General features: G+C 38.1%; 1 protein-coding gene across 3 annotated transcripts in view; it reads left to right on the plus strand.

Moving 5' to 3' along the window:
* The window catches only part of CSRNP3 (cysteine and serine rich nuclear protein 3), a 208,670-nt gene that overhangs the window by 165,569 nt on the left and 27,322 nt on the right, over positions 1 to 15,779 (plus strand). The gene's annotated exons all lie outside the window — the stretch shown is intronic.

Here is a 15,779-nt window from a genome sequence, read left to right on the forward strand (position 1 = left end):
CATAGCCATTACAGGCTGGTTTAGGCTCTTGAACATACTTTATAGAATTCTATATATCAGTGCTTGTTGTACCAATGTTTAATGGAATTTTGAAAATGGGAAACATATAGTTATAAGTGCCAAGGTATAAGATGACCCATTTATAGTAATGCCACTTCATGAATGTATTAAATAATTTTATTGTCTTATGTTCAGAAGGCTATAGAAGTGTTTCTTAAAATATAAAATGGAGAGCTTAAAGTCTGAGAACTTTCAACTCTTTGTGATGATAATTATACAAAAGTTGGAAAATTCAAAACAATGTAAAGAAGCAGATTTAAAAATACATATATATATCGGGGCACCTGGGTGGCTCAGTGCGTTAAAGCCTCTGCCTTCGGCTCAGGTCATGATTCCAGGCTCCTGGGATCGAGCCCCGCATCGGGCTCTCTGCTCGGCAAGAAACGTGCTTCCCCTTCTCTCTCTGTCTGCCTCTCTGCCTACTTGTGATCTCTGTCTGTGAAATAAATAAATAAAATCTTAAAAAAAAATACACATATAATCCTATCCCTCTGAAACAATCAATATTAGCATTTTAGTGTACTGTCCTAATATTTCCTTTGTGTTTTAGATAGTTGCTACATGTTGTTCAGCAATTTTTTTCTAATCTGCTATTTTTTCCACTGGATGCTATAGCAGGCAATATCTAGTATTTTGTTAAAAATCTGCAAAACCTTCTTAATTTTATGGGCTACAATAATATCTCTTCATATAGATAGAACCTCATCTTAACCATTTCTACAGTCTCGAGCATTTAGGTGGTTTTCGATTTGTAAGTATTATGCATAAGTTAACGATGGACATGCTTGGAGATAAATAGTTTTCTAAAGCTCTGACTATATCCATAAGGCTTATTCCTAGATTCAAAATTGTTTTTATTCAAAAAAAGATGAAGATTTTCTAAGGTTCTTGGCAAAATTGAGAAATTACTTTTGGAAAATGTTGTATGATGGTATAGAAAAGTACTTGTCTCTTTGTACTATTGCCACAATTTAAGATTGTTCTAATTCCTTATCATTTACTAAGTAGATGGGAGAATCTTGAACTTTATTATTATCTTGATTTTTATTTATTAGTGAGGTTGAACACTTTATATGTTTTAAACATTTGAATATCATTTTATGTCACCTTTCTATTAACTTCACTTTCAATCAATTGTTAGAAAAATGACCACAAAGAGGAAGAGTACACACAGTTGATTCTCAGTCTCATGGTGGTTATGTTCTACAAGGTTACAGTGAACACTAAATTAGCAAATACTGAACCACTGCTATCCTAGGGGAAATACAGGTTTAGGTTTCTGGGAGCTTCTGGTCATAATGTTTTTATCCACTGATCAATATATACCTTGTTGAGTGTATTTCTGTCTTGAAGACACCTTCTTTAATACATATTGTTGATTGATTAACGTTGTTCTCGTGGCCAACAGCATTGTGACTCACACTTGAACAAAGCTTATCTAACACAGCTATTTTTTCAAGAAGACACATCACAGTCTTCTCACGCGTGGGAACACAAGGCAGCATTTTAACACTACACTGTGGGGCCATTTTAAACAACAAAATGACCAAGAGAAAGCCGAAAAGTGCAAATAATGTGGCACTAATCATACCACCTTCAGGATGCTTTTTACACCAGAAGAGCTGAAACAAGAAGGCAAGGCAGTCACCTTGTTTGACCTCAGCTGGAATGTGAGACTAGTTGAGTTTTTCAGTGCTCTGGGCCTGTCCGTGAATGACCATGAAAGTGCCGCGAATATCGATTTGGGGGTTACAAAGAAGTTTTAGCAAGTAGTCAAATTTATAAACACAGAATCCATGAATAATGAGGATTGACTGTATCTCCCTATCTTAGCAGTCTGGCTACAGGTGAATGGTGAGGAATATGGGCGAGTAAAGAAATGAATGAATGGACGGATGAATGCAAATCAGTTCATTTTAAAGGGAATGAGTAAAAATAAGTGTCCTTCAAGTCCCATAATTTTGAAATATAGACAGGAATTGCCATACCCACAGCAGGGAAAGTGCAAAACTCAGACTGGCAAAGTCAATATGCTGACACCTGGAGAGAAACAGCCCATGGGGAAATGCAAAAAGGCTCCCACCTGAAGGCAGAGTTGGAATGTGAGCTTTTGACCTTGGTGAGAACACACTCTGAGCCTCCATTTTCTTCTCCACAAAATCAATCTTAACATATCCTCCTTAGACTAAATGTCTCCTGAGGGTATATTTTATCTCTTTTTCACAGTTACAACCCTAGGATTTTGCAAAATTCCAAACACACACACACACACACACATATTTACAGTATACACACACATTAATTGTCTGTCAGGTATATCTGTCAGATACTCAATGCCAAAATGTACCCAAATGAATGCAAAAGCCTCCCTAAAAAAGTTTTTAAACTACAGAATGTTGTAGATTTAAAATACTGAATAAGGGGCACCTGGGTGGCTGAGTGGGTTAAAACCTCTGCCTTTGGCCCGGGTCATGATCCCAGGGTCCTGGGATTGAGCCCCACATTGGGCTCTCTGCTCCGCGGAGAGCCTGCTTCCTCCTCTCTCTCTGCCTGCCTCTCTGCCTACCTGTGATCTCTCTCTGTGTCAAATAAATAAATAAATAAATACATCTTTAAAAAAAATAAAATACTGAATAAAACACTTGTATTGTAAAGCCCTAGTCATGTGGGACCAGTCCCTGTCAATAAATAGTTTACACATATTGATCGTTCTATTTCAGACACTCTACTGCCTTATATAAATGATTTATATGAATCCAAATTATATGAATGATTTATTGATTTCTTTATTTTTATTTAACAAACACTTATATAGCAGTATGCACCAAGCATTGTTTAACACTTCATAAATATTAATTTATAGTCCTTGTAACAACACTATGCAGTAGGCATTATTATTATAACCATTTTATGACATGAGGTATAGAAAGTAGCCCGCCCAAGGTCACACAGCAAGTGAATGGCAGTCCCTAGATTTGGACTAAGTGCTTTGGCTGTAGAGTTCATGTTTATAACCTCTACTTCTTCACGATAGCCCTAGGATATTCCAGACAAGGAAACAGGGGTTAAGCAACTGACCCAAGGTGGCAAAGAACCTACTGGTGTGTCTGATTCCAAAGCCTGTGCCTAGGATTTATGGCTCCAGGCCACTAGCTGTCTGGCAATAAAACACCAGAGGTTCACAATGGTTTTCTTCTAATGCTGCTTCTAACTGCTTCTAAGACTCAGGCGACTTGCTTTCTCTCTTTCTCTTTTCTTTTATTTTTTAAAAAAATTTTAAAATATTTTATTTATTTATTTGACAGAGAGAGAGATCACAAGTAGGCAGAGAGGCAGACACAGGCTCCTTGCTCAGCAGAGAGCCCAGTGCAGGCTCCATCCCAGGACCCTGAGATCATGACCTGAACCAAAGAAGGGGTTTTTTTGTTTGTTTGTTTGTTTGTTTGTTTTTTTTTTTAAAGATTTTATTTATTTATTCGACAGAGAGAGATCACAAGTAGGCAGAGAGGCAGGCAGAGAGAGAGAGAGAGGAGGAAGCAGGCTCCCTGCTGAGCAGAGAGCCCGATGCGGTACTCGATCCCACGACTCTGAGATCATGACCTGAGCTGAAGGCAGCGGCTTAACCCACTGAGCCACCCAGGCGCCCCAAAGAAGGGGTTTAACCCACTGAGCCACCCCCATGCCCCACCTTTCTCTTTTCTTAATAACACAGTTAGATTATCATTGCCATAATTCTGGATTTGGGGGGTCCTGGGAGCAGGTGTTCATGGAATGTAAGAAAGAGTATTAGCCTATTCTAGAACTAAAAAAGGGAGGCAAGTCAAGATTAACAGCTTAATCAAGACACTGTTTGCATTCAAATCAGGCAGCTCTGCTACTAGCAGTGAAGTTTTGGTCAATTCCTTCACCTCTCTGGACCTCACCTTCATTTACAAAATTGATAGGGTTCTACCCATTAAAACCATGAATGCATTGATTTGGGGATTCAGTGAATGAATACCTATAAAGCAATGAGAAAAGTCTTTGGCACATGCTAAACATACCAAAAAAATTTCACTGATGGATGCAGTACCTTCAAAGTGCCCAATTTTGTCTTTTAGACAGTTTAGTGTCTTGTCTTGTGTACTGGTAGTTTCCCAAATTTTTGTGGTCACACCTCCATCAGCGCAACTGGCATGTTTACCAACATCCTTATTTTATGTATAAATTATGGAAATTGTATTGCTGTAGTAATGGATTTCCTGCCATTTTAAACTAGATCGCAGGTTCTTTCATCTTTCCCCAGTACCCGCCAACTGCCCTGGGGCACCCTTGGATTGTTGCTCCTCACTTCTCCCAAAGAATTCTTTGTTCAAAGCCACCTCCAGCCTCCTCCAGTCTTTCTCAATTCCCACGACTTACTAAAGAAAAAGGAGTAGCTCTTGAAGGAAAGTAATTCTATCCATTGCCATCTGGGAATAGTAGTAATCCCTCAACCCTCCCAAGATCAGTCACACACTCAAAAAACATCCCGTGTTATCCTTACTGAATCCTTCACCAAAGACCAGAAGTCTGGGGGCCAAGACAGGGTCGCCCTTAAATTGATTCTGCTTCTCACTTTTCGTTCTCCAGCTCAAAACTCCAAGAGCCCCTTTGGTTTTTGCCATGGCCTCTGGTGAGGCCAATGGTAAATATTTCGGCGGTGTAAATCACTTAAAAATTGAACTCAGAACACTGAAGACCGTATCTCTGTGAGAACAAAGTCAGAGGAACTGGTCGGTGGAGAATGCTGAGAACCAGGTTTTGGAATTTGAGTTTTGTCCAGACGACAAAACTGAAGCCATTGAGAAGTGATGCTCTTTAAAGGTAGCAGAGGTCGATTCCTGCTTTTGTAAAATGCAGTATACTCATTACTCTGCTGAGTTTTTATTTCCATCCTTAGAAATATAAACTCTTAAATTGTAGAAGGAAGAAATGTAGAAGGTTTGGACTTACATAGTCCAAACCTGAGATTACATTTGGCTTTGGAAAAACAAAATATATTTTTGTAACAAATAACTCACATGTCATAAGAGTAGAATAAAAAAGGGCAAACATGGATCCTTTGGGATTGCTGTGCACACAGGAGATACCTAAGAATGAATATATATATATATATATATAGAGAGAGAGAGAGATACAGATATAGATATCTGATTTTCTCCTTTGGCAAGATATTCACGAAAGGAAGTATATCTGAGCTATGAAGGGACCTAGGGAAAAAGTGTTCTACTTAATAGGAATAAAAATACCTCACTAAGCATTCTTCAAGAAACTCTTCAGTTCATAGACACTTTGCAGGAAAGATTGTTTCTTTGTGTGTAATGAATATCGCTTTTGCATACTAAGTGGTAGTTACAGTATGCATGCCTGTAAAATGATCATTTCGCAAGAATTACAGAGTTTAATAAGAGTAGAAGCCTATCAATAAGTCCAGCTCATCCATTAAACAGCTAGGTACTGAGTATCTACTGTATACTGTATGCCAGACCCTATTCCAGGTGCTTGGGATATATGAATGAACAAAATCAATAAAAATTCTGTTGGGAAACACTCCTCCATAGGTTTTTACATTCCTTTGTGTCTTCCTGAGGATGTCAAGGATGTGCTGCCTCAATCCCCCTTTCCTAGGGCCATTTCTTAGTGTTGGGTTTGTAGGAAGCAAACTCAAGGGATGAGGTTATGTCTCCTCCTGGGACAAAGAAAAGGATTGCTTATTGCAGGCTAAAAACCAGTGGGTTCTCAAGCTTGTTAGGCCTTTGGTACAGTGCATACCTACTATGTATAGCATTTCTCTGGTCCCTCCATATTGCCTCTGTGGACAATCTGAGGACAAGGAAATACCAACAGAGACATGATGCTCTTGCCATCTACTGTGCAACAAACAGTAAAGTTTGTTTTGGACCCAGGAGTGTCCTGTCTTTACTCCCATCCATGAAAATTAACAGGATAACTCTTTAGCTTTAGGGTAAAAATCAGTCCCACACATGACAGATTTCTGCCCTCATTCCACTTCTATTCTAGCCCATATTGTTTTGGTTCTCCCGTTTCTATTATTTTAACAAAAATTTAGAATTCTGCTTGCTCATTTCTGCTCCTTGTCTCAGGAAGTCATCTGGGCCTTTCATTTATGTCTCATTGCCACTCCCACCAAAAAGAGAAAAATTATCTGTCTTACAACATGGCATATATTATAAAATTTCATAGGAAATTAATACATTTTGAGCAATATGATTTTATTTTTACGGGACAGTACTGCTCTGAGGCAAAGATGGCAATTTAAATACTAAGAGAGAATCATTTTGTAGATCTATCACTAAGGGACTGCTAAAGGCAAGAATTTCGGTCATGTTTTTGCTGGAGGTCAATATTAATTAGTCGGTATTTTATCAGCAGGATTTCTTTTTCAAAATCATATTATAATACTCAGGTAACTCTTCTCCCCACCAACTGCTTGCTTTGTAGAGTCGGATTTACAAGCTCATTATTGATGGGTTGTTCAGAGGTTTATTATGATGCCAGAGTTGGTTTGTTATATTAGATCTTCTGATATGTAAAATGTAGTGTATTTCAAATGGTTTTTAATACAAAATTTATGTGTACCCCCAAGCCATGAGGTTGATGTGTCCTCTCTCCAATATACATTTTTGCACTGAAAAGTACCTCAGGAATATAAAGTGACTAGAAAGAAGGCAGGCAAGTAGAGTGTTGACCCTGTCTGGAGCTTCAGGGGAAAGCTGTTACATGTCACCTTACCATTTAAAATTAAGGAAAACATGTTTAGGAAATGTAAATATGTGCTTGGCCCAGAGTTCAGTTATTCATTCTTCTAATTTAGTTAAAGAAACACTAATCAAGCAAGTCCTAGGTGCCCAGCAGGGAGTTGGTGTGTTGGATGCTGAGAGGTCCCCAGGAAGTAAGGTACAGTCCTTGTACACCTGGTCCAAAGCCGGTAGTAGAGTAGAAACACTCATATTATCAGTGCCAAGGCAGAAATGATCTGAAAATGTGTAGAAAGATCTGAAAATGTGTAGAAACACTCATATTATCAGTACCAAGGCAGAAATGATCTGAAATGTGTAGAAAGAAAATGTGATATATATTAACCTCTTTCTTAGGGGGTCCATGAAAGGCTTTCTGGAGTTGACATTTGAGATGAGTCTTAATTTTATTCTTCTAGTAGATACTGGATGATGATCCTATGCCAGACATTATGCTGAAGCAATTCATAGCTTTAAAAGATATTTAAAGCAAAAACAAGGGCAATATTAAAAACCTGAAGCATATGCTCAATATGTACATTTATAGAAAAAAATCATAGTTAACAGTCCCCCCCCCCTTTTTTTTTCATGTTTACAATCCTCCCCAGTCACTCGTTGACAGCCAGGAAATAGCAGCTCCATGTGCAGCCACCCCTCCCTTTGCATTCCCAGCCTCTTCTTTCCTCCCGACTTTGCAGCCCTGCATCTCTTTTTTAACTTAGATTTCTGACCTAGGCAACCAGGAATACAGCATTGATGAGTTTCTTCTTTCTCTGTTTCTCAGTGGTTTGGATTTCTATTTGGGATAAATATAGTAAAGTCTGTTTAGTCTAACATACTAAAAAAAAAAATGTTTCCAGATTTCATCCTTCCTGGCAAAGGTCAAAGTTCAGCATATAATCTTTGATCCAGTGTTGCTTTCCTGAATGACTGGATCTTAGAAAAGTTTTGTTGTCTTGCGTTTGAAGATCTGGTTTTGTTTTGGTTTTCGTTATAGTTCAGTGATGTTCTGACCTGTATTATCATGATATATTAGGCTGGATGGAGCTATATTGTTGGAACAGATGAGAAACTGTGTGGGAAAATCATTGAGCAGGTGGAAAGTGCTGTTTAATTTTTCCAACAGGAAAGGCTCATGGTGGTGCTGAGAAAATGTAAAAAGCAGCAAAACAGGTTTGAAAAGCTGAAGAACAGCGAATGTCTCCTCTGTCATTGTGTGCAAATTTTAATCAAATGGCCTGCCTCATGCAGCTTTATTCTGCATTGAGATATTCCATGTCCCCCAAATATTTCTCTGATGGTGGTAATGAATTGCATTGCCCTCTCAGTTGTAAGAGTACGGGTATTCTGCTGTGGAGCCATATGGTTCCCATTTATTTTAATGTGTCTTTGACATCAGGAGAATTGCTGAGACAGCAGAGGAAAGTGCTCACATCTTGGACTGCAGCCAGAGCTACGATTATTTATGTGGAGTAACGACTACCTTTTCCCCAGTAAGAAACAGTATGGTCTTAAGATAGTATCCGTGTTGAGATTTTAATAAAATGAGAGTGTAAGTTTATATATTTTGGAAATGGCTGTTACTCTAGTAGTAGTGAAAAGTGTTTCCTAAGTATGATGTTTTAAGGTTTTAATTGCACATATGAGAAATTAAGGAAACAAGCTGGGGAGTAGGTGGTCCTTATTTTCTCACTGATAATACAGGGATACTCTTTTTATTTGGTTTAACAGCATCACCAAGATAGTCCTTTGCATATATAATGCTTTCCATCTGTGATTCTTAAGGCTTTTAACAAAGGTAATTATTCCTGGTAATATTCCTTGGAGGTAGATAAACATAATTCTGAAACTATTAATGGAAGAACTGAGAAATGCAGATGCTCACCGATGTAATCTATACAATGGATCTTAGCAATTAATAGAAATCGTATTTTTAATTGATTACATTATTTAACAATTTATTATTTTCCACATCCCAGGACAGGATAATGTTTTCTCTAACTCATTAGTAATAGGACATGCTTGACCTCAAGAAATATCCTTTAAAAATGTGAGGACAAACAAAGACCTCCATAACAATGATGGTCCATATATTCCACATGTAAATGTTAACGCGGACTGTAGAGATCTTCAAGATCCCTTGAAAAATGTTAATAGTATCTAAAGAAATGTATATAGTGTGAAAAGAGAAAAGAGATGATCTGTAAAAATAGCTCTTACTGGTAACAATGTCAAATGGCTAAATGAGCATGTGGATCAGGGGAGAAAAGTTCCCCATTTCCAGTCTGCTCTGGGCAAAAGTGAGCGGAATACGGGACCTAGATTTAGCAAAACACTATCCTGGGACATTGTGTTTCAAATCTTTTAGCAAGGATTTTGAACTTATAAATTTTATTTAAGTCTTACATATGGAACCAGAAGGAAGACTGCACACCAAACAACAAATTTCATGATACTAGTCACTGTAAATTTATGGGTGAATTGATAGAAAAGGAAAATTAGAATGAAAATCAGTAAATCATTCAGTTAGTGGTATATTCCATGTATCGTCTGATCTAAATCTGTTTTTAGTTTGGCAGTTCACCGTTCCCAATATGAGTCACATTCTGGTGATGGCTAGGGCACTCTGCGGTCATAGCACATTTGCAGTAGAACGTCAAATTAATGCAAGGGGGATGAGGGTCGATGTTAAGTCAATTATATATTAAGGTTTTCTACATAAGCCCCATTTGCAATTATATATTAAGGTTTTCTACATAAAAGAGAACAAGATTTCTTTTTAAAATTTTTGACCTTTCAATTTTTCAATTTCAATTTTATGAATTCAAAATATAGTATTTATTCCTTCTATCCCAATACGTATGAAAACAAATGATTCCTCCCCATTCCCCCTTTTTTTATTCCCAGGAATTAGGGGAATGTGCAGGGAACATCTATAATAACACAGAAATATGTACATGAAAAATAGCTAGTTCTAAAAAATGATCATTCTTTGCGAGTTAATCATTTTAATTATTTATGACATCAAAGCTGGGAGGTCAAAGTTTATACCTAGACTTAATTTTTGTATGCAACTTTCTGAATTCACATTAAAATCTTGGGTGGTAAATCTTATTTTTTTTTCTAAGCTGAGAATTGCAAATAAATGATTATGCTCTTAAGGCACCTCTATACTGTCGAATCCAGCTTGCAGCATTGGAGCAGCATGGGCTGGAGCTGTCTGGAGAGGCTCAGGAGAGAGCTCGTCCCCTCTGTGCATTTCTCTCACTTGCTTGTGTAGACGAAGCCGACAGACTGAATGGATGACGACGTGACATGCATGTTCATGATCCAAAACAAAGCTCTAGTCATCCAGCCTCAAGGGTCATCTTTTTATACTATTTCTATTTTTGCTGATTTTTTTGTTTGTTTGTTTAATTGCATGTGCAGTATTTGGACGTATCTTGGTAGAATACTTACTGCACACAGTCTTAGATGAGAAGGTTTTTGTTTTGTTTTTGGTTTGGTTTTGCAAACTGGTGATTCAAACAAAAGGATGTCATCTTGAATTTTTTTCACTTAGAAGCTGCAGTTCACAAAAGACATGATTAGTCTTGAGGGCAATCCGTTGTGAATATTTTCAACTTAATATTAGAATGGAAAATACGTGTAGCTAAATGATTAAAGGATCTAATCTTGCCTAAATATTGTAAAACTATTCCTCCTCTACAGAAGGACTGAAATCAGAAGGATGGCTGCTTCTTATGTATGTTTACCATATTTTATATGGTGCAAGTCTGTTTGCCCCTTCACCAGCACACGAGTTGTTTGGTTGGTTGAAGACGGGGGAAGAGTGACATTTAGAGCCTTGGGAGAGAGACGTGCTACAATTTTAAAAGCATTTGGAGCTATCATTCACACTGTAGGGAGCCAAATACAAACTTGGATTTACCACCATGAACATCCCTGTAAGTGGGAGCTATTTTTCCTTTATTTTTGTTTTTGAGTGCTATTTCAGAGTAAAAGGGCAGTAATACAAGGGGAGGGGAAAAAAACCTGATTTGCCATCTATTTGGAGGATTCTAACATTTTCTTGCATTTATTGGTTCTGTCTCAGTTCTGATTACTTTTTAGGAAATGCAGAGCACTCTGATTCTAAAATATTGGGTAGACCCCAGTATTGCCTGCCTAGTCGCTTGGGAGATCCTCTTCCTTTTGTTTGTGACTGTGTGTATGCATTTTATACCCTTCATAATTGAGTGTAACATAACAAACTGAGTACACAATAATGTAACATTGATTTAGCCATAGATAATAGATGGCTTTACATTCAACCCTTAAGGTAATTTGGATTTTGTTCGTGGTCGGAAAGAAAATATCCCCAATTAGTCTTTACTTTTCTCTTTCCTCTCATTCACTCATGCCCCAAGATAGTTCCTTATTATCAATCTTGTGGAGTTTATCCCACTTGAATGATTTACTACTGCCCTAAATACCTTACTTGAGCAAAATAATGAAAGACGTGACTGTGGCAAGTATGTTCAGGAAACCTGAGGATGTAACTTAAAAGAATAAAAAGGGAGAATTAGAATGAGAAAGGATTGCTTTTAATAGGCTTCATTTTCAAAGAAACTCCTCCTCTATTTCTTGGTTGCTGGATCCATTTTCACTCCTATGGTTAAGATCTGAGACCGTGTTGTTGACACCTGATCAAGAGGGGCCAACCTAGACAATCATAGCAAGCTGGAAAGGACATGGGACTATGACCACCGGCCATTTGCAAAGACTAGGGCATATTTTGTATTAATCCTAGTAACTTTAACCATTGGAAATTGATGTGATACCTGAGCTATGAGACTAATTTTGATACAAAATATTTTCTGGGAAAACTGGATTTTCTATTTGTAAGCTAGGCTTCATGACTTCATAACTGATTTGATCTTGATTTGTTCTTCAAAAGGTAAGAAACAGCATGCACACTTCCAGAGCCCCTGATTAATTTGGTGTGTATGTTTTAAAAAACAAGAGTTTTTATTGCCCAGGATTTACCAGATAAACAAGTTAATTTCAGTAATTTCATTTTGCTTAGACCAAATTTCCCCCAAATAAATGACAAATAAAATCAAAATTTGGACTTACAGATCATCTGGCATTTTCCTTTTGAGCACAGTACAAAGGAGAGAGAAGTTTATTATTGACTTGAGACCCCCATGGTAGAATTAATATTTTGCCCCTTGTTCGACATCAGACTGGACCACAAAATCTCAACCACCATGTACCAAATTTAGTGCCAAAAAATATAGCTTTGTTTACTGCTCTCTGCCTGTCAGGCTATGCCAGTGCTTTGCTGATAATCGTTGACACTAAAAAGAACAAGTGCCTTGAGAGGGTCACTGGCTTGCTGCTCAAGCATTATTAGCTCCAGAGTGCTGCACTATGGTGGCATCAATGGTCTAAGATCTGGTCTTCAATTTTACGGGCCCAGAGACAGGATGGTCTCTTGCCTGCAGAGAAGGCAGTCTCAGATGGAATGACACATACTAACCACATTCAGAAATGACTGACTTATACATCTAAAGCAAATCTGATTATTTTCAGCAAGAGATAAAATTAAACTGAAGTCAACTGAATAGTCTTGTTGATCTGAGGATATATTCCAATTTGTATGAACAGGTTGGTTGATGAGTGTGGAAGGGGAGCAGAGTCAGGTGAATTTTCTTAGAGCTTAATTTGATTGTCCCATCAAAGCATTGGCGTCCCAGGATGGTCTTGGAAACATGTGCCCAACTTTGAGTTTTGGCTTCCATTTCTAATCCACTCTGTTCGTGAACTCTTGATGTAATTTATGGCACAGATTATTTTATTTTATCCACTTAACGTTCTTATCCTGGCATTGTGAATTAGGCAATTTCTGAGTTCTCTTCCCCATTCACTTCTAAAGCATTATTTTAGGAAGGCTATATTCTGCAGATAACTAACATCAGTCACTCCCTGCTCTTTATTCCTTTAGTTTACCAAGATTGATCTTGTCGCCATAATATGTGATCATTTTACAGTAGCACCAGTGTACCCTGGTGGGAACCATAATGGTGTTCTCAGGATCTGTGTCCTGGGTAGTATACATAGTGCCGTGGCATTTAGACACTTCTGCTTCAGAGTGGTAACTGTGAAAGGCATAAAAGAAATTGGGATGAAAGACACGAAAAAAAATCCAGTATCATGTATGAAAACAGACTAATTATTTTTCAAAGAAGTAGTGAAAGACACCTTCACCCCTTTTCTACTTGCTCTTGACCTCACAGTGGTAAAGTAAATTCTGAACTCTGTAGAGACACAAAGTAGAGTTCAATCCCTCTGCAAATGGCACAAATTACAAGGTAGGCATACGAGGGAGGTTTCAGATTCCCTAAGGCAGATGTGCTGAGTGAATCTGGCCTGTTTTTCCCAGGCTTGAGGAACACAGACTCTTTTTTATGACTTCATTTTGTGATGTTAGTCAAATTGGGGCCTGGAGGCAGGAGATAGCCCATAAAGGCCCATTCTAGTTCTCCAATTCAATCATCAGAAGAGAGTCGTGGGTGGCTCCTATATTCAGAAAAGCCACATTTAAAATATCTCCCACAAGGCTGATCTTACAGTATTTCAAAGCTTTCCTTTTAAATATATTCCATAGGCATTTCGGTCATTGTTTTTATGGTGCTATTTATAATATGCAAATTCTAGGACAAGGATAAGCACAGGTTTGAATTCTAAACCTTGGTGGATAGGAACTGATACCAATCCAACCCTAACACACTTTGACCAAGAGCCCAGGGGAAGGGACTCGACAGTCTGCCACTATCGTTATCCTCAGAGCCTTAGAAAACTGTCTCTAAACTATGTCTTTTTGGGAAAAGGTAATCTGGCTTTTTGGGAAGTGGTAGATTCATATCACAATAGATTCAACCAGAAGGTTGAAGAGTTCTTCTAATCTAAAAGTACAGGTACAAATCTAAATACATGTTAAAAAGAAAATTTGTCTAGACTACCATGAATTACCTAAAAAATAAGTAATAAGGTCATTCATGAGAGATTTTTATAATAATTATTTTAAATGAGTTCATTAAAATCTTTTTTTTTTTTAATCTGTAAAGTCATGGCCTTGAAAGGTAATGTCGTAAGGGCATCATTCTATGATATCAAGAGTGAAAAAGGTTGAAGGTTATCACCCCAAACCAGAGGCTCTCGCCTGCCGTAAGGTAGTGACAGATGAGACTCTCAGATAGGATGTTGAATTTTTCCTTTGACGGTAATCTTTTACATTTTGACAAATTCTTCCCTGTTTTGAGATGATTTAAACATACCGTTATGAAGCAGTTCAGAGCTTTTAAATCAAAGTTGAAAATTGTCTCTGCTGCCAGGAGTACAAGTATGTGCAGTGAACATATACATAAATAAAATGGAAAAATTGTGTACACGTTTGAAAGCCTTTGCTTTCTGGCAGTCTTCTTTGGAGAAGTGAAACAGTAGAGAAGAGAAGAAGTTGGGAAAATGAAATTCTTGCCCAAATGTCATATTTCGCTTAACTCTGTAAACTTCTGAATCTGTTCGTTCTGTCTGCCTTTCTCATTCCTGGAAATGGAGGCTCCATGGGGGCAGGAATCCCCATCTGCTTTTTTCACTGAAATATCCAGTCATCTGGAAGGTGCTTGGCGCATGGTAGGCCCTTGGTTTATAGTTATTGAATTAACCAATTCATGCAATGAGATGAATCATAACAGCCTCTCTGTTTTTGGTTGGAAGGCTTCGTGAGGTGGGGTGGGTGGCATATGAGACAAAGGAACTTGAACCTCTTTGGGAGAAGAGTCGTCTATAAATTCAAAGTGATACTGTCATCCCATTACTCTCAATGCTTAGACAGCTGTATATAGCCTTCTAAATCAAAATCCTCTTGGAAGGCAGCCACAGCTGACATCTACCAGAAGTAGTATGACACCCAGTCTCAGCCTCGTTCAACTCCCTTAGGGTGGCTTCAGCTGTCTGTGTGACATGGTGGTTAAGAGCCTGGACCCTGGAATGATGAATCCCAGCTTCAAGACTGGTTTCATGACTTTGACAATGTCATTTAACCTTTAGTGACTTGGTTTCCTCAGCTGGAGACATGGGTAATACCAACCCAAGGAGATGTCAGGATAAAATGAGATAATTCATGTAAAATTCTTTGCATGTATGTATAGCACTTGGGAAGCACGCCATAAATGTTAGCTTACAATTACTTGTTACTGTCCAAGGATTTTTCCTCAATTTATTGTTTCTGTCTAATTTTCTACTTGAACATGCATATAGTTTAGAATCAAAGTACCAATAACTCAGTGGCTTAGCACAACAGAAATTTCTTGTCCCACTGTTCTAGAGACTAGATTGAAATCAACATGTTAGCAGAACCATGCTCTCGCAGAATGCTGTAGCTTTCCTGGCATTTCCAGAATCTGGTAGCCCTAGGCATCCCTTAGCTTTCGGCAGCACACTCCCAATCTCTGTGTCCATCTTCAGATGGACTTCTCCCTTTGTCTCTTTATATCATCCCTCCGTGCATGTGTGTTTACATTTTCCCTTTTTATATGGACACCAGTTGTACTGGACTAACACCCACCCTAATGACCTCATCTAGACTTGATCACTTATATAAGGACCTCATTCCCTAATAAGGTTACATCCTGCAGTATTGAAGGTTAGAACTTCAACATACTGGTGGAGTGGGGGGCGGGGAATGACATATATAAGAGCATAGTTCTGTATTTTACTCCTCAATTCAGTGAACTTTTCCTTCCCTAGTGGAGAAGCATCATATAATATGGCATCACACTGTGGGCTTTTAGGTGTAAGTTTAACTTTGTCACTAAGTATCTGCATTGCAAAAACTCGCTGCAAGTCTGGCCTACTTCATAAAATAGAAGGACTGCATTAGATGATGTCTAGCAT

Source organism: Neovison vison, chromosome 3 (genome assembly GCF_020171115.1).
Source record: "Neovison vison isolate M4711 chromosome 3, ASM_NN_V1, whole genome shotgun sequence".
NCBI classification, from domain to species: domain Eukaryota; kingdom Metazoa; phylum Chordata; class Mammalia; order Carnivora; family Mustelidae; genus Neogale; species Neogale vison.